The 26,817-nt window shown below is 43.3% G+C and overlaps 1 long non-coding RNA gene across 3 annotated transcripts in view; it reads left to right on the forward strand.

Moving 5' to 3' along the window:
* The window catches only part of LOC103786116 (uncharacterized), an 859,517-nt gene that overhangs the window by 42,692 nt on the left and 790,008 nt on the right, over positions 1 to 26,817 (forward strand). For all 3 annotated transcript variants that reach the window (XR_010109414.1, XR_008624591.2, XR_008624590.2), the window contains exon 2: positions 23,682 to 23,797. This is a non-coding gene — a long non-coding RNA (uncharacterized LOC103786116). The remainder of the gene's footprint in view (positions 1 to 23,681; positions 23,798 to 26,817) is intronic.

A 26,817-nucleotide genomic window follows, 5' to 3' on the forward strand; every position in this document is an offset into this window, starting at 1 on the left:
CTTGGTTTCTGAAAACCTCCTCCAGATAATCCAGAAAAATCCTTTACTATGGGGACCCTAATTTGTCTGATTACCTTTTTCCAACAGATGCTGGGGTCATATCCTTAGACTTTCATATTTGTCAGTTTCATTTGGTTAATTCTATTAGTGGCTTATTCCAGACATGAAAGTCATTTGCTATTAGAAACAACTGTTGTCATCTTAAAAGGAAAATCCCGGGGCCTCCTTTCCTTCTGAACTTCACGTCAACAGCATAGTCTGGATGCTCAAAAGTGCTGCTTTGCATTAATTGTCTTCTATCCACCTACACCTCTTTAGTATTTGGGAAATAATGCCCTACAGTGAAGAAGAAAATGGGGCCGTGACTAACATAGGGAATGGGACGAATTTGAAACTGTCCCTCAAACTGGATCTGGATGACACAACCAAGGCTCATGCCAACTTGGAAAATTTGGTGGGTTAGTTTCTCAGTGACTCCTAGCCCCCTTAGAATAACCTGTCACCGCTTTTTTTCTTAAGTATGAAGTTATTGGAACCACCAATGTGCTTGATATGGTTTGGCTGTGTCCCCATCCAAATCTCATCTTGAATTGTATCTCCCACAGTCCCCATATGTCATGTGAGGGACCGGTGGGAGGTCATTGAATCATGGAGACAGATCTTTCCTGTGCTGTTCTCATGATACTGAATAAGTCTCATGAGATTTGATGGTTTTATAAAAGGGAGTTCCCCTGCATGAGCTCTCTCTTGCCTGCTGCTATGTAAGACATGACTTGGCTCCTCCTTGCCTCCACCATGGTTGTGAGGCTTCCCCAGCCATGTGGAACTGTGAGTCCATTAAAATTCTTTTCTTTATAAATTACCCAGTCTCGGGTATGTCTTTATTAGCAGCCTAAGAACAGACTAATACAGTGCTCATCTGCAAAACTCCATTTCCCAGCTTCCCTGCAGCTTGGTGGGACATGACAGCAGTTCTGGCCAATGGCATGTAATGAGAAGTCTGCTGAGGATGTCTGGGAAAATTTTGCTCTTCAAATATAGACGTATTTCCTTCCTCTTTCCGGCCCAATTCTCTTCCCTCCTGCTTGGAATGCCTGTGAAATTTTTGGAACTGGAGCGGTCATCTTATGACCATGCAGGAAAGGCCAACAGAACTGCAGAGACCTTGCCCTGAGGCACTCAGCTACCAAACCAATGCCAGGAACCATCTATCTCTGGACTTTTAGTGTCATGAGGAAAAATAATCTCCATTCTATCCATATCACTGTTAAGTGTGTTTTCCATTACATGCAGCCAAACTTGATAACTGGGTGATATGGGGGGTTTCCAAGAGTCTAGTGTGTTGCTGATGTCTTGGGTTAAAGAGTTTTCAGGAGCTGGAAGGAAATATGAGTTGGGCAGGGAGGAGAAGCCCAGCAGAGTAGGAAGCCCTGGTGTTCCCCATGTGTGTTTCAGACTGGGCCTTTTCTCATAATTTCACTTCACCCTATGGTTCAGAGTTTTATTAGTGTTCTGAATAACTTGTCCAATGAATTCCTTGGGTTTCTGTGCCCTTTGAGAAATTTCATTTAGTGAACAACTGCTTTGTTCATTTCTTCACTAATTTTACATTGCTTGAGAGAAAAAGCTCTGACTGAGGTGAGGATATCTTAGTATGCCTTAGGAAAGAACTGTGTACCTCTGAGTGAATTGGGGAGGAGCAGGATACATTTTGGGGAATTAAAAATGTCACTTTGTACACAAGAAGTCATTCTGATTAAGGACAAATATATTCCCTGAAAGCAGGAATGTGGCTGGATTAGACCATCTCCTTCCCCCCTACACTTTAAAAAGTTGGTTTGAGAATGTTCAAGTAATTATTTACCACCTCAGTCTGAAAATTAGGAGTCTACTGGGGTCTCATGAAATAGTTCTGCTGGGGTGAGGTCTGGTGGTGGCGGGGGGAGGGTAGAGTATCAGCGGGGGTTCCCACTGCAAGGTAGGGAGCTCTGAGCTTGCTCCTGGCTTTGGGGGGTTTCTGTGGATCCCCCTCATGGCCTTGGACCTAGACTTAGAGAAGGACAGTTGGTATGGGCAGGGCTCCAGGGTGCAGAGGGACAAACGTCTGTACAAGGAGAGCAAGGAGAGAGCTGCTCTGGATTCAGTCTCAGTATCTTTCTGGCTAGGCCCTGGGCTATCTTGTTTACTTTTAATTGCTCTGGCTATTCTCTGCACACAGCTCGACACAAAACACACCTCCTTGGACAACAAGTAGGAGGCAGAACCCAGTCTTTAGGATCTAGAAGAACTGGGTTCTGCCCTAGTTCTTCCATTTATATGCTAGCTGACCTTAGGTAAGTTACCTAGACTCTCTGAGCCTTGGTTTCCCCACCTATCAACTTAATTATTAATAGTATCTACTATTGCTACATAATAAACAACCAAAAATCTCAGTGGCGCCCAACAGGAAGCATTTATTTCTCACTCACAGGGCTGTTGGTCAATGGAGGCAAACTTTCTCAGATCACAGAAGCATGAATCTTGGACCCAAGTTTTGGGTCTGCTCCATGTGGGTTGCTCTGGGGCCCCAGCTAGAGAGCAGTGACTGCTGGAGCTGGCTCTTCTGGTGGAGCTCTGAAGCTTCCAGATGGGTGAGAGGGAACCTGCAATGCTTCTTCAGCTTACAATTCTTATACTGTCACTTCTGCCATTCCATTGGCCAAAGCAAGATACATGGCCAAGTCCTGCATCTACAAGTTCAATTTCCTACAGAGTAGGAAATGCATTCCTACTATGGAGGGAGATGAGAATGAATATTTACTGAACCATAATCTAATTACTACTCCCATTGGAAACAGATGTTTTGGAGACTTAATGAGATAATGATGAGGGGCATTTAGCATGGAGCCCTAGACATAGTAAGCTCTCATTAAATATAACTTTTTTTTTTCTGCTGCTGCTGCTGCTGTTCCTGCTATATCTATTCCTGTGACACTCCCATCCTTAGCCTAAGAGATGAAGTTCTGGAGAAGAATGCATGTGAGCAGGCTGTGTACCATTCAAGGCCTTGCTGGCTTGGAGAATCAAAGCTCCCTCCTTTTACCCCAACATGTAATGTTCTTCCCTTTGACCTCAAATGGGTCCATGGAAGCTTCTGAAAACTTCAGGTCCTTGTACATCCTATTACATTTAAAGCATGTTCATGCCCATTCTTATTTGACTCTCTCAATTACTTGTGAAGTAAACTCAGAAGCCATTGCCACTGTCATTTTATGGAGAAGAGAAGAGGTTGGGTTGATCCCAGGTGACATCTGTCCTTTGGGACTTTCTAGTCTACAGCTCAGATGGCACAAAGTGTCATTCTCATTTCTATTTTTAATTTTAATTTAATTTTTTTTTGAGACAAGGTCTCGCTCTGTCACCCAGGCAGGAGTGCAGTGGCACAATCTTTACTCACTGCAACCTCTGCCTCCCAGGATCAAGTGATCTTCCCACCTCAGCCTCCTGAGTAGCTGGGACTACAGGTGCTTGCTACCACACCGGGGTAATTTTTTGTTTGTTTTTGGTAGAGAAGGGGTTTCTACCAAAAACAAAGGCTGGTCTCAAACTCCTGGGCTCAAGCAATCTGCCTGCCTCAACCTCCCAAAGTGCTGGGATTACAGGCATGAGCCACAGCGCTCAGCCCCAGAGTGTCATTTTCATGACACGGTTATTAGTTGAGGTTGGCAGAAATCAAACATAAGCATTTGAAAATTTAGTGTTCATTTTGTCATTCATTCATTCACTCCTTGAATAAAGCAGGACGTTTTGGAGCTCTCGTTGTGTGGTCCATAAGCATGTTATGGTGGACGATTAGATAAGTGCTGTAAGGCATTAGGGGCTCAGCAGACTGCCAATTTCAGGCCCATTTGGGGTTCAGATATTGGCAAGGTGTTGGCAGTGAGGGCCAGAGGCAGGAAGACTGAGCCTTCTAATCACTCCTGCCTTGCTCATTGCTGTGTGTCCTTCAGCCATATGATGTCTCCTCTCACATCTCCTTAGAGCACCCATTAGGTCCAACTAAACTGCTCTTTTAGGATGCACTGGGGCAGTTCAGGGTCCCAACACAGCCTCCTACTCTAATAGGCACCCTTTGATGATGGAGAAGGCAGGTCTGATGCCTAGAGTTGGGGTCGGCAATCTGGGCTGTTGCACTGACTCTGTGGCTGGCTGGGAGTTTGGGAGGCATCTAAACACATTCCCTTCTCTTTCCTTTTCCATCTTCCTGTCTCTGAGATGGAACTTGTAATGGACTGAATGGAGATGGTCTTGATTACTTAGTTCCTTTTTCTCAAACCATAGCTAAATGTCATAACTATTTAAACTTATGAAACAGACAGGGACCATTTATCCCCATTTTACAGATGAAGAAACAGGCTCAGAGAGAGTAAAAGATTTGTCCACTGTGCTGCTGCAATCCCAGGTGACCTTACATATCCTTCCTAGTCTTCAGATTCCTTAATACTTTTGAATTCACAGACACCTGCTCTGTGTTGTCCTTGCAATGCCCAGGGCTTGCCAACCCTTACCTGTCGGTGGTGTGAGGAAGCCTGAAGTAGGAGCAAACAAGGAAGGAGAATTTCTCCCTCTTCCTCCCAGGGATTCCTGGTCATCTACCACAACTCCTTTGTTCTCTACCACCCCACAACCCTGGATCTTGCAAGGGAAGGAAAGATCCATTCAGGACCGAAGCCCATTGGAGCCATTCATGTCCTGGGTTGACGTGGATTCAACTGGGTATGGCTGCTCTGTGTTGGGTGGGCACCCTTACATCTCTACCAGTCCTGGTCCCTTGGCCTTTGATCGTCTCTGGCCTTGGCCTGTTGTGGACCTGAGGTCTCTTGCTTGCTCTGTCAGTCTCCCTCCTACCCTCTTGATGAAGGTCTTGACTTCAGAGGACCTTTCACAAATAATAAAGGTGTCTGGGCTGCCTGGAGTGGGTGTTCTATGCTAACACTCCACTAAGTGCTTTATATCTGCAGTTTGCTCTGAGTGAATTGAATCCCCAGACTCTAGGGTAAAGGTGATATCGTCTTCATTTTACAGACAGGGAAACTATGAAGCTGGGAAAGGCTATTTATTTTTCTCAGGATTATACATCTGGTAAATGAAGCTTACTCCTTCTATAATTTTACTCCTTCTATAATATAATAATATATTACCCCTTCGATAATAGCTGCTGATATGGGCCAGGGGCTTCTTATCCATTATTTGCAATCCTCATAACAACTCTGCTGTCTCATCCTCTTTGTTTACCAAGTGATGGAATTGAGGGACAAAGAGGTTAAATAACTTGCAGTGGGTCACACAGCTAATAAGTTATAGTTATGAAGTTTAAGTGCAGGGCTCTGAGACTCCCAAACTCCTCTTTTATTCCCTTTCTCTTGAGACTTCTTAGACTTCCTCATGATCTCACCGAGCCCTTCTCAAATAACTGTGTGTGTTAGAAGTCTGGTTAAAAGAACATCAAGAACCAAGCTGACAGGCAAAACATGTCTCATTTACAGGGCAGCCTGCGTGTGTTGTGTGCAGAGGGCAATGGTGGGAAGCGAAACCCCGTCCCTGGTCTTGGTAGGTCATGGGCTGATTGTAAGAACGTGAGACCCTCTTACACTTTCTTTTTGAGCATCTCCTGTTGGCACCACCTCCTTTTCTCTTCCTTTTGACTTCTACAATCTTTGGTCTGTGTTGTCACCTCCTTTTGACTTCTGGAATCTTTCATCACTGTTGTCACTCCATGCACTGGCCCACGCCTCTGTCTGGGCCTGTACCCAAGCCCCCTCAAATCATTTGAGTGTCTGCCTTAGTAAGGGAAGCCATGAGGCACCAAAGGTACCAGGAAGTGAACCAGGGTCTTGTCTGGACCCCAGCCCAAGCCCAGACTATGCAGCTAGAAGGAGATCACTGGAAAATGGTATTAGCTCATTGTGACCTTTAGCACCATTGCTGTGGCTTCTTTCCTGCCTTGGAAAAAACTGCCTACTTTCAGTTTTGGATGAAAGTCATCCTACTTTCAGTTTGATGACTCCCCAACTCCCTCCCACAAACCCAGATGCTTTGGGCCAAAATCTATTAGGACAAAACACACCCTGCTCACTCCAGGCTGTGAGAATGGCTAGACTTTGTGCATCTTCTAATCTGATTACATTTCCAGTCCCAACCACCTTCATTTTTCACCTCCTAATTGATTTCCCTGCTTCCACCCCTCCAATTTATTCTTTGCTCAGCAGCCATCCCAATCCTCCTAAATTGTGAGTCTGCTCATGTCACTCCTCTAATGGTGTCTCATGTTCTTTAGAGAAAAAGCTGAAGTCCTCACAGTGGCCTACAGTGATCAAGGGAGGGGCTGGCATTTTTTTTTTGGCAAAGGGGCAGATGGTAAATACTTTTGGCTTTGTGGACCATTGGCGTCTGTGGCTACTACTCAGCTCAGCTGCAGCAGGAAAGCAGCCACAACATGTGAACAAATAAGCATGGCTGTGTCCCAACCAAACTTTACTTATAAAAGTGGGTGATAGGTTAGATTTGGCCCACAGGCCGTGATTCGCTGACCTCCTCTCTAGGTGATGTGGCCCTGACACCACATGGCCTTATTACCTTCTGCTCTTGCCCTCTGCTTTAGCCCACTGACCTCTGTAAACATGCCAAGGCTTTGCTTGGCCTTTGCATCAGCTGTTCAATCTCAAACATTTTCTCCCTTTATCTCCGAGTGGCTCATTTTCTTACTTCTTCAGGTTTCTGCTTAAGTATCATTAGCAGAGAGCCCACCCTGACCACCTTATCAGAAATAGCAACCTTCTCATTTTCTTAGCACCCCATCCCCTTTACTCTGCTTTAGTTTGCTCGATAGCCATTGCTACCACCTGACATCTTTATTTATTGAATGAATAAATGATTCCTTCGGCAAATATTACCGAGTGCCTCCTTAATGCCAGCCAACTCTCTAGGTGCTGGAATCCCGTAAAGAACAAAACAAAGCCCTTGCTATCATTGGACTTTAAGTCTAAAGGGGAAGACAGACAACAAAAGCAGTAAAAATAAATATAAACATTGGTAGAGATAAGTGCTATGGAGAAAATTAGGCTGGGTGGGAGATGGGTTGTGGTGGAGGCTCATGTCTCTGTTTCTCTGGTAGTAGTTGTCTTCTGCCTGGCCTCATTGCTAAGATTTCACGAGTTACAGCAACAGTGACATTAGCTCCCATTGCTCAGCTTAGAAGTTGGTGACGCAGAGCTGGAGCGTCTGACAAAATCCCAGAGCCAATAGGGGGCGCCACAGACTGGGAAGAACTGGCTGTGCAAAAAGGTGTGATCAAGGCAGGGGCAGCCAAGCTTCTGAACACGGTGGAAGGGGAGATGAAGGCTGGCAGCACAGGGGCAGGGAAGTTGAAAGTTGTGGGAGGTAACCGGATCTGAGCGCAACTGCCTCCACTACCTGTGTTTTTCATGGAGTGCTGCCTAAATTACAAGGCGTTACCGAAGAATGCGCTTCTAAGTTGGATGCTTCATAAATCAGCCAGGCATGCATTATTATGCTGCAACAGAGCCCTTGTTGTGTCTTAATGCTCAATGATACAGCACAGAATCTGGGTTGGGCTTTCTATCATCTTGGACGTGTGGCAGGAACTCGCGCAGCTCTAATTGCTCTACGTGGGAATGGATTCATTGGTGCTTTGGCAGAATGACTCACTCTGATCAGCATTTAGATTGAAGGGGCCCTACCTGGAATCACAGGCTCAGAGAAATCTAGAGACCTTAGAGAGTTGATCCTAGTCTAATCTGCTCATGCTACAGATGGGAAAAATGAGGCTCACAGAGAGGAAGTTACTTGCCCAAGGTCATAAGTGGCACTTAGGGACACAAGTCAGGCTACTGATTCTGAGTTAAATACTTGGGTCACCATCCCAGATTCTCAGGAGAGCCGCCGTGCCCCTTCCTAGGCCTGCAGCAGGTGCCTCGGATGGTGACATTCTCTTGCCATCTGACTCAAGCTGCAGACCAACTGGAAGAGGCTGTGCCTCATTTACTTGAACACAAATGGACAACCAGTTAAAAAAAAAAAACAGACTTTCACATTTTATGGATCCTTAGGGACTTAGTGAACTCATGCTCCCAGATTAAAGGAAAGAGGAAAACCATACCCTTCTTGCTGAACTATGCTGCCTGCTGGTTCCCCAGCGCACCCTGGTGTTCTCCGGAATGGAGACAGCCTTTAGGACAGCTGGAGAGCATTATCACTTGAAGGCTTACATTCTGGCTTTTATATTTGATTTACATACATCTGCATACTGTATGCTCTGAGCATTGTTTTCTGTGTCATGCCATCTTCACAGTCTCCCTTCTCCAAGCTCACTTGGCAGTTTGGCTTCCTCAGCTCTGCTGGGTGAGGTGAACGCTTGGTTGGAGTTTGATCTGGAGAAGCATCTAGAAGTTTCACCTCAGCGGGAGAGACTGGGACAGAGAGTGGCTGCTGAAGTCAGTGATGTGTCAGAGTCCAGTGGCCATCAGTTTCCTTAAGGTTCTACAGTAAGATCTGTTTATCACACTCCTTATCTGTCTCTGTCCTGAGCTAACTGTGTTTCTGAGTGCCAGGGGTCACCCATGGGATCAGAATGACTGTCTATGTGTCAGGTAAAGTAGAAACTTTAGGATGCCATGGAAGAGACAGCCAACTTTTGGGCACCCTAGATAAGAAATGTGAATTAAAGCCGCAGTGAGATTCTACTACCCTAGTGGGTTAAAAAGACTGATAATACTAAGAGTTGACAAGGCTGTGGGTCAAGTAGAACTCTTATACATAGGAGGTAGGAGTGTATATTGGTACAATTACTTTAGAAAATTACTTGACAGCACCACCTAGAGGTAAATCTTTGTCTCCCCTGTGACCCAGTCATTCTACTCCCCTGTGACCCCTTTCACCAAGGAAAGGGGGCACACATGTCCATCAAAATACATGTACAAAAATGTACACAGCAGTTTCATTAGTGATAGTAAGACATTGGGATCTACCCAAGTGGATAAGTAAATTGGATATAATCATACAGTGGAATAGTGCCTGACAACACAAAAGAATGAACTACTTATATACTACTTATACATACAACAACATAGATGAATCTCACAGATGTAATATGCAGCAAAAGAAAATAGATACAAAAGAATCTATCCTATAGCATTCTATTCATGTGACATCTGAGAGCAGGTAAAGCTAGTTTATGGTGATAGAAGCAGAACTGTGGTTACCTCTGGTGAAGGGAGTAGACTAGGAAGGGGTAAGGAGAAGCCTTCTGGGGTTGATGGAAATGTTACATCAATAGTAAAAATTCACTCATTCACTTAAGTAAGATTTGTGCACTTTATAGTGTGTCTGTTATAACTCAATAAAACTGAAGGAGGAAGAAAAGGGGACCTGAGTGAGAAAGACTCAGGGTCATTCTGGTAACATGTTCTATGTCTTTGACTTCCAGGACTTGGCCTCTATTTCCAGACTCCTGATACCAGCTTGCTTGATGGACTATGCTCTTTAGCATTGCCCAATATCAGCTCTGCTATTTGCCTATGGCTTGATGTTCAAACACATTCTAAGATTGACACTAACTTCTGATACTTGTACAGTGTATGCTCAACTTCAGGTTTGCCCAACTTCAAGGTGAGCTGATACTATCAGAGCTTGCCTGCACCAAAGTAGCTTTTCTGGGGCCTGCCTTCCCCACTCTCCAGCCCCCTTAATCCAACACTTGGTACTCATGATGAGATAGGCCCCAGAACTCCTCATACCATATTTCCATCAGCTGCCCACAGCTGCCACAAATTCCTGGGGGCACCTACAGAGTTGATCACTTCAGGTCAATGTACAATTGCTGGTTGTACAATAAACCCTGGGGGTCTTAGTGACGTGGATTGCTTAGAAAAGTCTGGACTCCTTTGGGCCATGCTAGAGGCTGACTTAAGGGCTAGAATAAAAAGACCTTCTTGCATCCTTTCCTCTAGGCCAGGGATGGCAAATACTTCATATATGGGCTAATATGTCTTCCCCAGCTCCTTCCTACCCCACAGCAGACATTAATAATCGACCACAGCAAAAATCCTGGATAGAAAAGCATTCTAAAGAATGTACAAGAAAGCAACTATGTATCTAAGCCTCTGGAGAAGAGTTGTTTTCGCAAGACCTAGCTAGGCAGCACCTCCCAAACACAAGGAGAGCTGCAAAGAGGAGAAGGGAGATGAAAGTTCTAGGTCTGGTTTCTTAGAAGTAGATGCTGAAGAGAGGATTTGCCGCAAAAGACTTATTAAGGAAGTGCTCCCAGGTTAGGGAAAGGGATGTAGGTGAGCAAGTGCCATCTCAGGCCAAAGGTCCCAGAAGTGACTTTATTCTGATGGGTAGAGGCACTGTGGGGTGTAAGTTACACTCTGAGTTGTCCAAGGGAACTGGGCCTGTGTACCTCCACACCACTGGTCAAGGGCCTCCTGGAGAGAAGCAAATTCCCAAGAACTCCTGGCTGCCTGTGTGTGGGAAGTGCTCCAGTGTCCTGAGGGCAGTCCTCCCAAGAGGAGCCTTGATGTGAATGCGGGAGGCAAAGGTGCACACACACTGGGGCACACAGAAACAGCAAAACACTCTCCATGACTAATAATAAGGCAATTCAAAAAGATAAGGCCAGTGAGAAAGATGCGGGGCCTGGCCTCTTGGTCGTTAATCCCTCCCTGCTCTGGAGAAGAAGCGCGAGGAAAGAAAAAAGGCTTGGACTCCTCACGGTTCTTACCTGACCCACCTGCATGGTAGTCATTCCTAGTGGATGGACAAGGGAGGGAGGGCAGGGAGGCTGCCTGTAGATGCCACATTACATAGGGTACAGGCAGCTTCTGGAGGAGACTGCTGGCCCCTGACACTCATACAAGGTCCACTAGAATCGCAATCACTTCCATTTTCCCAGCACTGTGTGGTTCCAGAGTCCTTTTACCGGCATGACTGCATTTTCACTGCCTCTGAGGTAGGCAGAGAGTTTAATTTCCATCAGTCATGGAATATAAAGGGTGAATGCTCTCCCCACTACCTTCCTTTGTGCTCCTTCTTTAATTACTTTATATTTTTGTCTGAAACTGACCCTTGATTGTATAGATCCATGGCTGAGCTGGGGAGGGTAAGGAGCAGGTGTTAATGCTCCACCTTTAAATGGCTCTCTCCTTACTCTGTAATAGAATGATTTCTTTTTCTTTTGTTCAAAAAGATTTGGACTCTGGACACCTGGCCCAAGTATTGGCTCAGCACCTGCTTGCTGTTAAAATTCTTGAAGCTCTCTGGGCCTCAGTTTCCTCATTTGCAGTATAAAGAGGTTGGCCTAGATTACAACTCCAGTCCTGGCTCTGAAACTGTGTGCACACATGGCTTCAGGTTATGGGAATTGTGTTTCTTTGTTCATTAGGAACAAAGAGCAGGCAGTATATTTTAAAGGTTGCTACTCTATTTTGGCTTCAGTACCTTAATTTTTAGGTAACCTTTTTCTTTAAGAGGAGGGAACTGGCTGGTATAAGGAGACCTGCTTTTTTCTTTTCTTTCTTCTTCTTTTTTGTTTAAACATTAAAGCCCCTGTCTTCAGGGAAGAAGAGGCTGTTGGATGTGTTTTGAATGTTTCAAATCAAAGCCTGCCAAGAGATGGAGAGCTATAGGTTTCAATAAGCACCTCTTTCAGTAATTTTAAGAATTTCACTTATGAGGATAATGAAATCTTCAGAAACCCTAGGAGACATACCAGAAAAAAATATGACTCATCAGTGGAATTTTCCTGAATACTCTCTCCCCCTACTACATTTGTCCATCAGGAGGGCCTCCTCTGCAGATTCCGAAGACGTCTATAGCCTAATTGGATGATTGGATTTGGGAGCTCAAGAACCTTGGGAACTTGAATACCGCTCCCCACACTTCTCAGGTCCTCCCAGCAGCCTCCAGGCCCGCTGTTGAACATTGTGACTCTGGGGACCCGGCTTGCTGTCATTTGTTGGTGTGTCTGTTGTGGCAAATGTTCCTGCTGGAAGTCTGGGCCATCGAGAGCAAATGCTTGTTTCCTTGGATCCTGCTTCTCACCGTGTGACTTTAATAAAAACAGGTAGAAACTGTCACTGTTTCTGTGACAAGATGTGTAGGCTTCTTTCAGATGTGGAATCTGTACCCTGGGGTTTGCAGGCCTCAGTTGGATGTTAAATGCCCTGAGGTCTATGTGTGTAGACCTTGACTTGGATTATGAGCCCTGCTCCTATGCAGGAGAGAGGGGTAGAGCCGACTTCTTCCCTTTTGTAGGTTTTCTTGAGCTGTTGCCAAAACTCACTCCCAGCTATTTAAAGATTAAGAAATACATTTTTGAGAACTTGATTGGATGTAATTTCAGAAAAAGACACGTACATTTAGAAAAGACAATGTAAAATCCTAAAAGACCCAGTTGAAAGAACGAGTTGATGTTTAATTAAAAGCAGTGGGCATAAATGGATTCTGCACATTTTCGAGGATCAAGTTACCTAGAAAGAAAGAAAACTTGTGGGATGGGTATAATATAAACAGAAAGGGGAGTTAAAATGAAGACTTTAAGAAATTAAAATCAAAAGGGACTCTTCAAAAAGAGTGTCCGTCTTGGGTATTAACCTCCAACATTGAAATGAAAACAATTTTGAGAAGCTTAAAAAAAAAAAAAAAGACAGCCCACATTGCGGCCTGCTTCAGATCTCTGGTGCTTTAGCTTTCTGTGGGAAGCTACAGTTTCCTGTCATTTGCTTGCTGGGTGTAGCATTTGTTCTCTGCCATGTGCATCTAGGATTTCTTACTAGCTATCCAGAGTTATGCTGCCTTGAAAGAAGAGGACATGTGGCTGTTCTTCTAGGCAAGGCCCTCACGGTTTGTGAATCCAGTGTAATGGTTAAAAAATGCTGAGCAGTAACCAGGAGACTTAGGTAAGAACCTAAGACAGAGCTCATGTTTTCATTTCTCACTCACTGTGTGACTCGGGGGAAATTACTTTCCTTCTCTGAGACTCAATTCTCTCATTATAAATGAGATCCTTTCAGTGCTATCCAAAGGGACTTTCTGCCATGATGGAAATATTCTCATATCTGTGCCTTCCCGTGCAGTGGCCTCTAGACAGTGGCTTTTGAGTCCTAGAAAAGTGGCTAGTATGTCTGAAGACTTTCAACTTCATTTAATTTCAGTTAATTTTGATTTATTCTTAAATAGCGACATGTAGCTAGTGGCTAACATATTGTACAGAGCAGTTTGAGATGTTGCTGAAATCCTTTCCAGTTCTAACATTCTACGATTCCACATTCTGGTGCTGAGGCTTGCGTTGCTGGCCAGTCTCAAGCATTCATCAAACTGTTATGCAGAACTTTGCCTGATCCACTTCTCATTTCTAGGGGAAAAAAAAGAGCAGCCAGGCAGAATTCTTCTTCCCAAATAGCTCATAGTTTTGTGGGAGAGAATCACACACTTCTATAAACTGTAGGATGTTTAGGTTGGGACTCCTGGGAAAATGAAAAGTAGAATCAGCCTTCATCAATATTTGTTACACAAGGGTCTTTAACATTCCTCGAGCAAGGATGCACCACCAGGTAGTTTGTTCTGTCTGGGTCTGGCCCAGTTTTCCTCCTTAACCCAGAAACTAAAAGTAATCTGGACATTCACCCGCTGCTGAGTCAAACGTGGTTATTTTTAGTTTTGGGAGCCTTGAAACCTAATGAGGGTAAATGACCTAAAAGAATAGGAGTATGGGATTCTGTGTTTCATTCAGCGGATAAGCACTTACTGCATGCATTTTGAGTGTCAGACATTGGGTTAGGGATTGGGGGATACCATTGTGTGTGAGACAGGCAGCCCTTCACCTTGGGGAGCTTAGGAGGCAGACAATGCACGAGAGGGAAGGATTTTAGATAGTGTTAAGAAAAGAAGATGGTGGCACTAATGCAAATAATTATTTTAAAAATAATTTAGGACACCACAACAAAAGATGCTGGTATTTAGCTTGCGGTCTCTGGTTAGCCATTGGTGTGGGAATAGTGAACTTGGAGTTAAAAAAAAAATGAGTTCCGGGCCTGACTGTGCTGCTTACTTTGGTGTGAAGTTGGGGAAGTACAGGGTTGTTCTGGGGATACAATAATGTGTGTGAAAGGGCTGTATAATCAGCTGAGCACTCTACAATGGTAAGATTCCATTACTATTGTGTAGGCTGCAAAATCTCCTTGTAGATAGCAATTGACTAGTTGAGGTTCTCTAGTTTGGAACACAGGAGGGAAAAGGAGACTCTCCAGAGGGACCGAGAATGTTGTGAGGAACATGAGAAGGATGCTGTGGGTGGAAGGGTCCTCAAACTGTCTTCTTTGAAGCCCTTGGCTTCCACTGAGGGGCTTCAGCAGCAGTATTGGCTAAGGTGCTAGCCCAGTGGGTCTGACTCTAATTTAGCTAGAACCAGGTGTCTTAACTCTTCCCTATATTATACATACTAGCTATGTGTAAAGTGTTACTAAAGGTATCTTTTGGCAATTAAAAAAATACTGGTTAGGTGGATGCTGAGAGAAGGTGAGCTCAACAGGGGAGAGGGGTCAAGGAACGTTGGAGGAGCTCAGGCCAACTTCCCCTCACTTTAGGATTTTGCTTCCTCTTAGGAAGTGGGTGTGAAACTGTGAGGCTGGCAGGAACCTGGGAGAATCCCTGGAACAGGATGGGGAAGGGGCAATGGCTGCACCAGGCATATCTCAACCTTATGTGCAGAGCACCTACGATTCCCATTGTGTTTCCCAAGTCCTGCAATTCATCTTGTGTCCCAAAACAAATACAATTAGGATTGACTGGTTATAAATTGCTTTAAATTGTGGCTATAAACACAAAATGTGCTTGAATCACAGCACATTAGACTGAAAAATACCTAAACTCATCTTATCCCCTAACATCTTAATTTAACAGACAAGAAAACAAAGGCCAGAGTGGGGAATGGACTTGCCTAAGATCCCAGAGTCAGTGGCAGGGCAATAACCCTGAGGTTCTGGATCCTCCTGCAGAGGCAGAAACTTCAGAACCAGGAAAGGCTGAGGCTGAGTGGTCTTTTCCTGGCCCACAGTTTTCCTTCCCTAGGGTGCCTCATCTGTGTGGCATCCCTGCCTAGTAACACATATGAAGCTGTTAGTACACACTGAATGCATGTTCCAGGCACTGCACTAAGCAATCTACTACCTTGCCTCATCGAATTCTTGGTGCTCAGTGTCTCCCATTTGCCCCTGCAGATCCACTTGCTGCTGGGTGCCTCATATGGAATGCATTAAGGGGCTGCCTTGTCTGTTGGGTTCTTATGGTTTCAGCTGAAGGGATGCATGGAGACCCCAAGGGAAAGAGGAGAGTGTGGTTGATGCATTTATTCATAAGCCTCCCTTTCTGTCAGGTTGCTACCAGCTGACTGCGTGCCTGCATTGAAGGTCATAGCTCGCATCACGGAGCTCCTACTTTCTTTGGATGTGGATACACACACTCTTCCAGGTACCCCTTCGGGACTGATAATGGCACCCACTTTACCATCCTCGGGCGCTGCACCCTCCCTTGTGCTTTTTCTGCACTCTCCACACTCCTTTGTCAATAGTTCTTTTATGAAACCCTCCTTGGGTTATCCCAGTTTGAGTGCCCCATCTGCTTTCTCCTGGGGCTCTCATGAATGTTCCACACAGCGACCCTATGAGGGTCATTCATTACTCCCACCTCACATGTGAGGAAATGGAGACACAGAAAGTTAGGAATGGACCCAAAATCACACAGCTAAGGGAGCCCAGGAGGTTCCAGAAACTTTGCTCTTGAACGAGGCATTGCAGCTCCTTGGAGAGCAAGTGAGGAGGGCGGGAGGGTGGGTGATAGGATGGTCCAGGGCTTGACTTCCATCACAGACAGCTTCTGCCTTCTGTCTAAAGTCCCTTTGCAATTTGGGCTTCCTCATTAGTCCCTCCTGTCTATCAGCCCAGCCAGGGCCATTAAATGCTTGGTGGACAGCCTGTAAGAGTTGGCAGTGTGGTGGGGCCTAGAGAAAGTGGACAACAAAGTTCGTTTCTGTGGTTAAAATAAAAACGAAGACAAGACAACCCTTAATTAATTAAAGGAGCAGAAATAGCTCCCGGATGTGGCAGGGGCTGACAGCTTCTCCTCGATGATTTCATTCGGTGGTGATGGTTTTGTCAATATTACATGCTGCCCAGAACCACACACAGTCTCCTCTTCTGTCTGAGAACATTTTTTTCCCCTTTGAGTTGCACAAGCTCAGGCTGGGAGTGACAGAAGCCAGCCTATAGCTTCACTGACCTACTTCCCGCTGGCTCTCCAGCCAGCAGCCCACGCATCATCCATTTTAACCAGCTTTTCAAGGTCAGGACTTTTCACTGCAGAGACTGGCTTTTGCTTGACACAAAGCCAGGTGCCATCAATTGTCCTGTTTACTAAATTTTCAATGTTCTTTTTCTTTAGCTGAGCAAAAAGTATGGGTTGGGCTCCTGTTTAGGACAGATAACAAATGCAGTGACTTTGAGCCTAAATTGGCCACTTCACGTGCTGAAAAAGCAGGTTTTCCACTATTAATGGAGCACCTGGGCCAGACCAAATGCAAACAGTCAAGGATTTAGGCTGTCCCAGTAGACGGTCACACTCCTCTTTTTTTGTGACGCATACAAATGTATGCTCCACATAAACACAATGTCTTATTTTTCACTTTTATGAAAGAATTATATGAAACCAGCTCTTCACAGATAAAAAGCAACTGCTTTGTGTATCTATTACTGTACCTTTCTTCTCAACAGGCTTTGTGAGAAACTTCCAGCTGGAGGTACATTCTTTTCTGGTTTGATAAAGATAAATTGTATTCAGTAAGAGAGAAAGGGGAACATTTTCTTGATTATTCTCTAAATATGAAGTCAGGGGAAATGTGATTTTTTTTCCCCAGTATTCAAAGAAGTTAGTCCCCCTTCATAATGACCCCAAATTTTCTGTGCTGCTCAGCATACTAAAACTGTTTGATCTTGAGAGAAGCTTGTTATGTATGGAGTTCTGGGAGCTCATTAGAGAATAAAGAGGACACGTCGCTTTCTCTACTAATATCTGCTAATCATTGGCTGTAAGGTACGGGCAATATGGTGTAGTGGTTTATGGCATAGACTGTGGAGTTTGAATGTCAGCTTTTCTCCTGCTATTGTATGAATTTTGGCAAGTTACTTACATTGTCCATGCCTCAGTTTCCTCATCTGGAGTGTAGAGATAATAATAACCCTTTAAGGGGTTGTAATGGGTAAATATTAGGTGTTTCAAACAGTGCTTGGTATGTAGTTAGCTTTTGCCTTAGCCCTTTCTGATTGTTGAAACAAAAAAAATGGATAATTTATAAACAACAGAAGTTTATTACTCACAGTTCTGGGGCCTTGGAAGACCACAATCAAAGAGCAGGTAGATTTGATATCAGGTGAGGGCCTGTTCCTCATAGATGGTGCCTTCTAGCTGTGTCTTTTGGTGGCAGAAGGGGCAAACAAGCTCCCTTGGGGCTCTCTTAATGCCTAATCACGAATCCCATTCACCTAAATCACTTGCTAAAGGCCACATCTCTTTGTACTATTGTGTTGAGAATTACATTTCAACATATAAATTTTGGGGGGACACAAACTTTCAGAATGTAGTAGCTTTTAATAAGTGTTAACAATTATTTATCACATGAAGGATAGAAAGTCAGGAATAAATGCAGCCCTATACGTATGAATGCATATGCATGCACATGAGTGTGGAACCAAGTTGGTTGTTTGCTGGGAGAAGGGAGCCTGGAGAAACAGGGAGCAAAGGAAGGGGTGGTGATGGATATTCTAAAAAAGGCTCAGTGAGATCCTGAGGACTGATTCTCTTCTCTGTGGACTTTCAGCACAAGAAGGAAGACAGGAAGAGGCCCACTGCCTCTCAGGTTGTTGTCCTTGCCTGGATAAGGAAGCAGAGAAATGTAAAGGAATACATTCACAAACACACATACACAAAGATAGAGAGGAAAATACATAGACAAAGGCATAGACTAGACTCAGGGAAAGTGGGAGATTTACAGGGGCAGCCACACAGAGTGAGGGAGACAGGGAAAGAAACACAGGTGCAAAGAGGAAGAGCAACACAGGGAAAATGTCCATGCATGTGAGCGTGCGCGCGCGCGCGCGCACACACACACACACACACACACACTCCATACCAAGGAGATGACAGTTGTTCTGGTTTGTTGATGCTAAATTCTTGGATATAGCAGGATCAACATACTGCTGGAGTCAAATTGTGAAGTTGAATTATCTTTTGATCAAATGGCAACATTAAGATTATGTATAGAAAGTTCCTCACACAGTGCCTGATAAAGAAAAGTTATTAATTTTAATAGAATCTTCTTTTAGTGCAGATACTGGCAGAAGAAACCCCTTTCCTGGAGTTTATGTGACCTTACAGAATTTTTTTTATGTGACCTTACCTTACAGAATGTTTCTTTCCCAGGGTGGATGTATCTTGGTTCTGGAACCTCCTCATCTATCGGCATGTCCCCACCACTTTCTGATTTGCTCGTGAGAGTCATGGAGGACAGATGGGATATAACTACTATTTCCTCTCCACTAACAAGCTGGCAAACCTTAAAAGATTGGAGGAATGGGGGCTGGTGGGCAAAGGAATTTGGTCAAAGTACAGACAGAAATAAAATGTCCCTGACTGGGGCACCATATACAGTGAGACCCATACTAAGCAGTGTTTCATATGACTGTTTCATGATCTCAAAATCCTTATGGTTTCTTAAATCCCAAGGAAATGGGCCTGAAGACACACAGAATGTAAACTAGATCTTTGAAATCCCCTTTGGTTATTCTCTAGAAACTTATTTCTGCAGAAGTGCCTTCTGATTGACAAAAGCTCACTTTTATATTCACAATCTCACTCTGTCAAGGTCTAGTCTGAAATCACCCTCAGAGAATATTGTGCAGTAACTTTTAAAAAGCCCAAATCCTGTCGATTTATGCATTTAATTTATTGTTTTCGTTGGTCACAGCTTTGCTTTGTACATACCAAATCCCAGTTTTGAGTGCCTATCGCATACTGCTAAGCCATGATGTTGGAAGGCATTTTTTTAATTTAGAGCTTGAAATTCCCTTAGTTTACTTTCAAGTTTCTAGTCCTTTGGAAATTTATATAAAATTTCCCAGCCCCTCCCAGCCTCCTATTTTCTGCTCCCTTTAGAAGCAGTTAATTAATTTTATTTCTCAAAGATGCTTTGTTTCCTTAAGTAGTTCAGTCTGGCTAGTCTTCCTCTGGGTATCACTTTTCACCAGCACTTTATGCAAACTCATTCAGAAATAGCTCATTGTGGGCCAGTTTTCTCTGTTTGGAAGGACAATTGCTTATGAGGTCAAGGTCCTTATGCATCACTCAGTTATTCAACAGTCTTCCATGAGTCCCTGATTTGGACCATGTCCTCAGGATAAAAAGACTCAACTTCTGTCAATCCCTACCCCCACCCCATAGAGTCCCCAGTAGATGTGAGTGGAGCTCAGTGGGGTCTTCACAGGCACTTTGAGTGTGTGTGGGGGTTTATCCTGAAAATAAAAAAAACATGAGAGCTGGTGAGTAAGACCAAGCCAGTGCCTTTGACAGGGAGTTGAGAGATCATGAGAATACACTCACCTGTCAAGCCAGCAGGACTATAAATGGGAGATAGAACCAAGAGTCAGTTGCCAGACAAACAGCAGATCAGAAAGGGATTAGAGGGAATCAGTTCCAGGATGCCTGCTGTGAGCTCTGTTGGGGTGTTGACAGCTCAGATTTATGGTCTGGCAGGTACACAGTGCATGGAATACAGTGCAGGTGCACAGTGGCTGGACTAAAGGTACATGATCTGGAAGGGGTCTGTCCTGACTCACCATCCCTCAGGCCTTCCATGCAATATGGGATGGAGTGGGCAGCCCCCATTTCACTCAATGAAAGGACAGTGGAATATTCTGGGACATTCACACTTAAAGCCTGATGACTGACTTCTCTTCTGGGTCATCTCCTTTGCATGATTCTAGGTGTGGAGCTGGAAAAAGTATCTGTGATAATCTCGTGTTTCTTTTATTGCCTTCTCCAGCTTCCTGTCTTGAGCTAGAGGCTGAGTCTCGGGGTAGAGACTAGGATGAAGATCACAGGTGCAGACAGGTCAGGATAGAAGGAAGTGGTGATCAAGAAAGTGAATGTGCATAGATGGTGTGGCTTGAGGCAAAAGTCAACATGATCATTTGCTGGTATGACTTAGGGTAGGTCTTGGGCAGAGGTAGATGATGATGACTGAGACATCTCAAGAATGGCCGGACTGATGGAACCAGGCAGAAGTCCAGTGTAGAAATTTATCATTTTGGTTAGTGCATGATCAGAATTGCATGTGGCCTTAGAAGGGTGATAGCTCTACTCTAAAATCTACAATGATGATTTTAAAGGAGTTTTCAGGTTTAAGAGCAAAGGGTCCCTTCGGTTGTCCCTCGTGGGTTTTATATTGATTATAATTGAATTGGATTTAAAATTGTGCCCAGGCCTTAGGGATTTGCTTACCCCTTGTACCCCCTGCTACTTCCAAGCTCTGTTGTGTGGGCTTCTCCATGGCATGTGGAGCCCGATGTTGTGTAGAGGAGACCCACTTAAAATCAGTTCATTTAGGGGATGCCCAGAGTGTCTCAAGGCATAGACAACTCCTGTCTTTTACGCTAACTTACCTTAATTAAGATCACCTGTGTCTGGACTGAGGCACCAGTTTCCTGGGCAGGGAAGTCCTTGGAGTAGGGTGTTTGGCTGTTGTGTCATAGAATAAGAAAACTGCTCTGCAGTGTGAAGGTATAGCATTAAAAAGAATTTCACCACATATGAAGGTCCAGAAGTAAGAAAGTTGACGTTCTGACACAGGCCAGAGTAGAGCACAGACGAGATGGGTCACAGATGACAGATGAAAGATGAGGTACTTTAGCAGTAGGATGTGGCAGTGTGGTGATATTTTTTAATATATAAAATTATTATTTTGATTTTCATCTACAGTTCCTGGTTCATAACTCCCACAGCCCTTGTTACAGTCTTTTGTTATAACTTTGGGTGTGTTAGGCGTCAGGGGCAGGCCTCAGGAAACAGAATCTAATTTTCCCTCCCCTTTCTGATTGTGAGTCGAGACCCTCATTCCAGAGAAGTTCCCACACTGCCTCATACCATGTGGGAAGGAATGCTGACATCATGAAGCTTCCATGGAAACCCCAGAGGACAGGATTTGGGGAGCTTCTGGATAGCTGAACACCTGGCAGTTCCTGGAGGGTGGCACACCCATGGAGAATATGGAAGCTCAGGACCCTTTCCCCCATATGCCACCCTATACATCTCTTTATCTGTATTACTTATAATATCCTTTATAATAAATGAACAAACATAAGTTAGTGCCTCTCTGAGTTCTGTGAGCCATTCCAGCAAATTAATTGAACACAAAGAGGGGGTCTTGGGAACCCCAACTTGAAGCAGGCTGGTCAGAAGTTCCAGAGGCCTGGACTTGTGACTGGTGTCTTATGGGGAGGGCATCTTGAGGCCTGAGCCCTCAGCCTATGGGGGGAGGTCCGACATTCTTTCCAGGTGGATAATTTTGGAACTTAATTGGAAGACACCCAGCTGGTCTGTGCTGCAGAACTAGTGGCTTGCTTGGTGGTAGGGAGAAACCCCCGCCCATTTATTCACAGAAGTCTTCTAGGTTGATTGTTGTTGTGATGGTGTGAGAGCAGAGGAAAAACATGGCTTGTGAGTTTTCCTGAAATAAGCAGAAATGACAGTTCTGGGCCTAAGCTTTAAAGAGGCCAGGTAGTTTCCCCCCTTTCACCCTAGGGAATCCTAGGTGGCCATGTCATGACTGAGAAGTGAGGCACAGCAGCTGGGACTTAGCTGTTTGTGTTCCTGCTGAGTCCAACCTATCACTCACCTCTGCCAAGGCGCCAGACAGGTGAATGAGCAATCTTTAATATTTAAGCCCTGTTGATACCCTATGTCCCTTCAGATGCAGAAAACTTCACATAGAGCAGAAAAGTCACCCAGCTGAGCCCAGTCAGTTCACAGAATCATGAGACAATAAAATAATTGTTTTAAGCCACTAGAATTTGGGGTGTATGTATGTTATGAAGCAATAGGTGGTGAAAGCAAGATATATGTGTGTGTGTGTATATATATATATATATATATATATATATATATATATATATATATGTCCTTTATACTTTATTATAAGACTGGTAAGCTATGACTCATGGGCCAAATCAGGCCCACCATCTATTTTTGTAAATAAAGTATTATTAGAACACATTTATGTCCACTTGTTTAAATGTTGCCTATGGCTGCTTTTGCACTACAATGGCAGAGTTAAGTGGCTGTAACAGAGACCATATAGCTCACAGAGCCAAAAATGTTTACTGTCTGGTCCTTCATAAGCTGACTGCTGACTCATCAGCTATCACAGTAATATACAAAAAGGTGAAAAATAAACAGACTGATCTTTTTTAAAAGTGTATAAGACTCAGTGTGCGAAAAGCAGTAGCATATAGGAAATGGCTTGTCTCAATATGGGGATAGTTTCTAATGTTCCTTGGGCTGTAACAGAATTGGGCTTTGGCTGCAATGTATCTTCCTACTACCATAGAGTACAATAGAGTAGATCTGTGGCCAGATTCACTCTCCCTCCTCCTCTGTGGGAGTCATATACTTCCCTACTATCCCCTGATGTACTTGGCCATGAGGCTTGTTATGGTGAGTGGAAGCTAAGAGAACGTGACATGAACAAAGGTTTTAGCTGCGCATATGTGGTTTGGCTTAACTTCTTGAGCCCCTGCTGTCTGCCATGAGATGAACATACTCCAGGTAGCTGTAGCTGATGTTGCCTGGATCTCAGAATGAGTGACCATGGAGCAGAACTAAACCCTGCTAGTGAGTGAGTCCAAATCCAGCTGAGTCCAGCAGAGCACAGAAAACCTACAGACATATGAAAAATAAATTTTCCTTCCTTCCTTCCTTCTTTCTTTCCTTCCTCTCTGTCTTTCTTTTCTTTTCTTTTCTCTTCTTTCTTTCTTTCTTTCCTTCTTTCTTTCTTTCTTTTTCTCTCTCTTTCTTTCTTTCTCTTTCTTTCTCTCTCTCTCTCTCTCTTTTAAAATTCAGTGACCTACAACAGCAGCTCTGCCATTAGTCACTGAATTTTTTGGAGTTGTTTGTTACTTAGCATCATTGCAGCCATAGCTAATTAATACAAAGCCCAAGAAGCATAGAAAGAAAGGGAATATTCTATACATAAGAATGCTACTAGCCCATTTAGCACCTTTTTGAAAATTAACAAAAGTGATCCTCTGCTGAGAACGCTTTCTTTCCCATCTTCAAAAATTCCCATATAGAGTAGTTATCTTCCCCTACCCATGGGGGATATGTTCCCAGACCACCAGTGGATGTCTAAAACTGCAGATAGTACCAAACCCTGGATATACCATGTTTTTCCCTATATATACATACCTATGATAAAGTTTAATTTATAAATTGGCTCAGAACAATTATAATAATATTCTATAATACAAGGTATGTGAATGTGGTCTTTCTCATAATACTTTACTGTACTCATCTATTTTCAGACTGTTTGACCTCTGGTAACTAAAACTGCAGAAGGCAAAACTGGATAAGGAGACTACTGTAATGATTATGCTATTACAAGACGCTCGATTGCTAACATCAGACATTTTTATAATAGGTAAGTGAAGCTATGAGATCCACAATGTGAATGTCACCCAACCAGAGGTGTTACTTTGTGCCATGTACAACATACACAACCATAGGTGATGACTCTATACTTTGAGAGAACTCAATGAATTGTATTGTCCTGAATTAACTCTTGAATGTTAGAGGCAGGAAGCAGGATTGGTATCATCAAAGACATTAGCTTGCTGCAGAATATTATTTTTCAATGGCAAAAGATATAAGTTATTTCACATAGCTCTTTGCATTTTTTCATGAACAAATTCTGATTGCCCCCTTTGCAGATCAGAATCTGGTCGCAAAGTTGGATGAGGGCAAAAGTAGTGTACTCAGAAAGGGAGAAAAGAAAAGCTCATTTTAAATGTTAAAATATTACCATTGCTTATGCATGGTAAGATTTTACACTTGCTGGTCTTTCTGTTGGGGCAAATGCAAGAGCAATGCCTCTCTCTTTGTCTTCCTTCTGTCTTTTATTCCCCTCTAGGGTAAGGAGGAATACATAGACATTGGTTTACTGGAGAGTCAGAATGGAACTGGGTATGACTAGATGAATTTCCCAGTGACTTATCTAAATTAGTTCAGGCAGAGGTATGTACTTCCCAAATGGCTTGTTATCTAACTTAAGCCTGTGTATCTTAAAGCCCTGGTGAGCACACCATATATAGTAATGGAGAAAACCTAGATTGTATAGTTTGTTGTTGTTGTTGTTTTTTTTAGATGTGCTTTGAATTCTGGTCCTTCAATTTATTAGTGACCCAAGTTTCAGTCTTTGTGTTTATATAACAGCAAAATGAATTCCTATTTCAAAGGGTTGTTATGAAGGTTAAATATAATATACAAGAATAATCCAGAAGAATGTGCTATATACTAGGCATTTGCTGTTGGTAACATTTCCATTTCTCTTCAGGGCAAAGGAAAAATAAATGCAAAGTGAAAAGCTTATATCTTTGATGTCTTTTCATCTCTCTTTTCTCATCTTTAGTGTATAATCTGCCATTTCTCTAGCTCCTCTCTTGCCATCATTTTGTGAGCACTCAGGTTTAAATTTTTGTTCATACAAAGTTGTAGAAACAAGTACATGATTGTAGCATGTGTGTTCCTTGCTCAGTTAGACCCAGGCAAGCCCGGGCACATCTGCATCTCTTATTAGATTCTAAACTCCCTGAAGACAGGGACCTATAAATCTTATCTACACCGTATGCAAAGGGCCCAGCCAGCACCCAAATTCACTGTGAGCAAGTAGTGATGCTTATTGAATTAAAAGTGTGTTGTGCAATAATAGTGAAATCATAACTATCACATTGTGATAATTCTTCCATCTGCTCATTCAATAAATACTTATTGCTTGTTAATTATCTTCATGTCTGAATTTTATGGCTATAAGTAGAAATGGTGATACTGTTGGAGATTTAACTTGGAAAGCAAATGTTTCCTAGCGGTCTTCTTCAAGCTTCTGGGTCAGTTTAAGATATCCTGAAAATAAGCTAAATAGAAGTATTAACTGTACATCAATGCTGATATGAGATGGCTATTAAGCTCTATAAACTCCTTATTTTAAAATGTTGTGTTACTGAAAGCTACCTTTCAAAGATGTTGATTGAATTTCCAATAAGTAAATGTTATATAAATTTGAATTTATAAAATGCAGTGCTAACCATATTTGGCTATTTATCTATTGTGTATGTTGAGCATTCTGATAAGATTTTTATCTGAGAAAATTGCTGTCATACTTTTTTTAATATTATTGCTACCTTGGCATCCACTTTTAGGCATGACAGAAGTTATTTAGTTTTTCAGGTTTGACGTAAGTTATCATTTTTGGCCTAGTTAAAACACCCCTTCTTCCTGTTTGTGATATGGCCCACTTGTTCATTGTCTCACCACTCCAAAACCTAACACATCCCACAGCTGCTGACCACATGATATGGTTTGGCTGTGTCCCCAGCCAAATCTCATCTTGAATTGTAGTTCCCATAATCCCCAAGTGTTGTGGGAGGGACCCAGTGGGAGGTAACTCAGTTATGGGGGCAGTTACCCCCATGCTGCTGTTCTTGTGATGGTGAGTGAGTTCTCATGATATCTGATGGTTTTATAAGGGGCTTTTCCTCCTTTTGCTTGGCACTTTTCCTTGCTGCCATCATGTGAAGAAGGACATGTTTGCTTCCCCTTCCACATGATTGTAAATTTCCTGAGGCCTCCCTACCCCTGCGGAACTCTGAGTCAATTAAACCTCTTTCCTTTATAAGTTACCCAATCTCTGCCCATGCCTATGTCCTGAATGGTAGTGCCTAGGTTTTCTTCTAGGGTTTTTATGGTTTTAGGTCTAACATTTAAGTCTTTAATCCATCTTGAATTAATTTTTGTATAAGGTGTAAGGAAGGGATCCAGTTTCAGCTTTCTACATATGGCTAGCCAGTATTCCCAGCACCATTTATTAAATAGGAAATCATTTCCCCATTGCTTGTTTTTGTCAGGTTTGTCAAAGATCAGATGGTTGTAGATATGCAGCATTATTTCTGAGGGCTCTGTTCTGTTCCATTGGTCTATATCTCTGTTTTGGTACCAGTACCATGCTGTTTTGGTTACTGTAGCCTTGTAGTATAGTTTGAAGTCAGGTAGCGTGATGCCTCCAGCTTTGTTCTTTTGGCTTAGGATTGACTTGGCAATGCGGGCTCTTTTTTGGTTCCATATGAACTTCAAAGTAGTTTTTTCCAATTCTGTGAAGAAAGTCATTGGTAGCTTGATAGGGATGGCATTGAATCTATAAATTACCTTGGGCAGTATGGCCATTTTCACGATATTGATTCTTCCTACCCATGAGCATGGAATGTTCTTCCATTTGTTTGTATCCTTCATTGAGCAGTGGTTTGTAGTTCTCCTTGAAGAGTTCCTTCACATCCCTTGTAAGTTGGATTCCTAGGTATTTTATTCTCTTTGAAGCAATTGTGAATGGGAGTTCACTCATGATTTGGCTCTCTGTTTGTCTGTTTTTGGTGTATAAGAATGCTTGTGATT

Source organism: Pan paniscus, chromosome 13 (genome assembly GCF_029289425.2).
Source record: "Pan paniscus chromosome 13, NHGRI_mPanPan1-v2.0_pri, whole genome shotgun sequence".
Classification (NCBI taxonomy): Eukaryota; Metazoa; Chordata; class Mammalia; order Primates; family Hominidae; genus Pan; species Pan paniscus.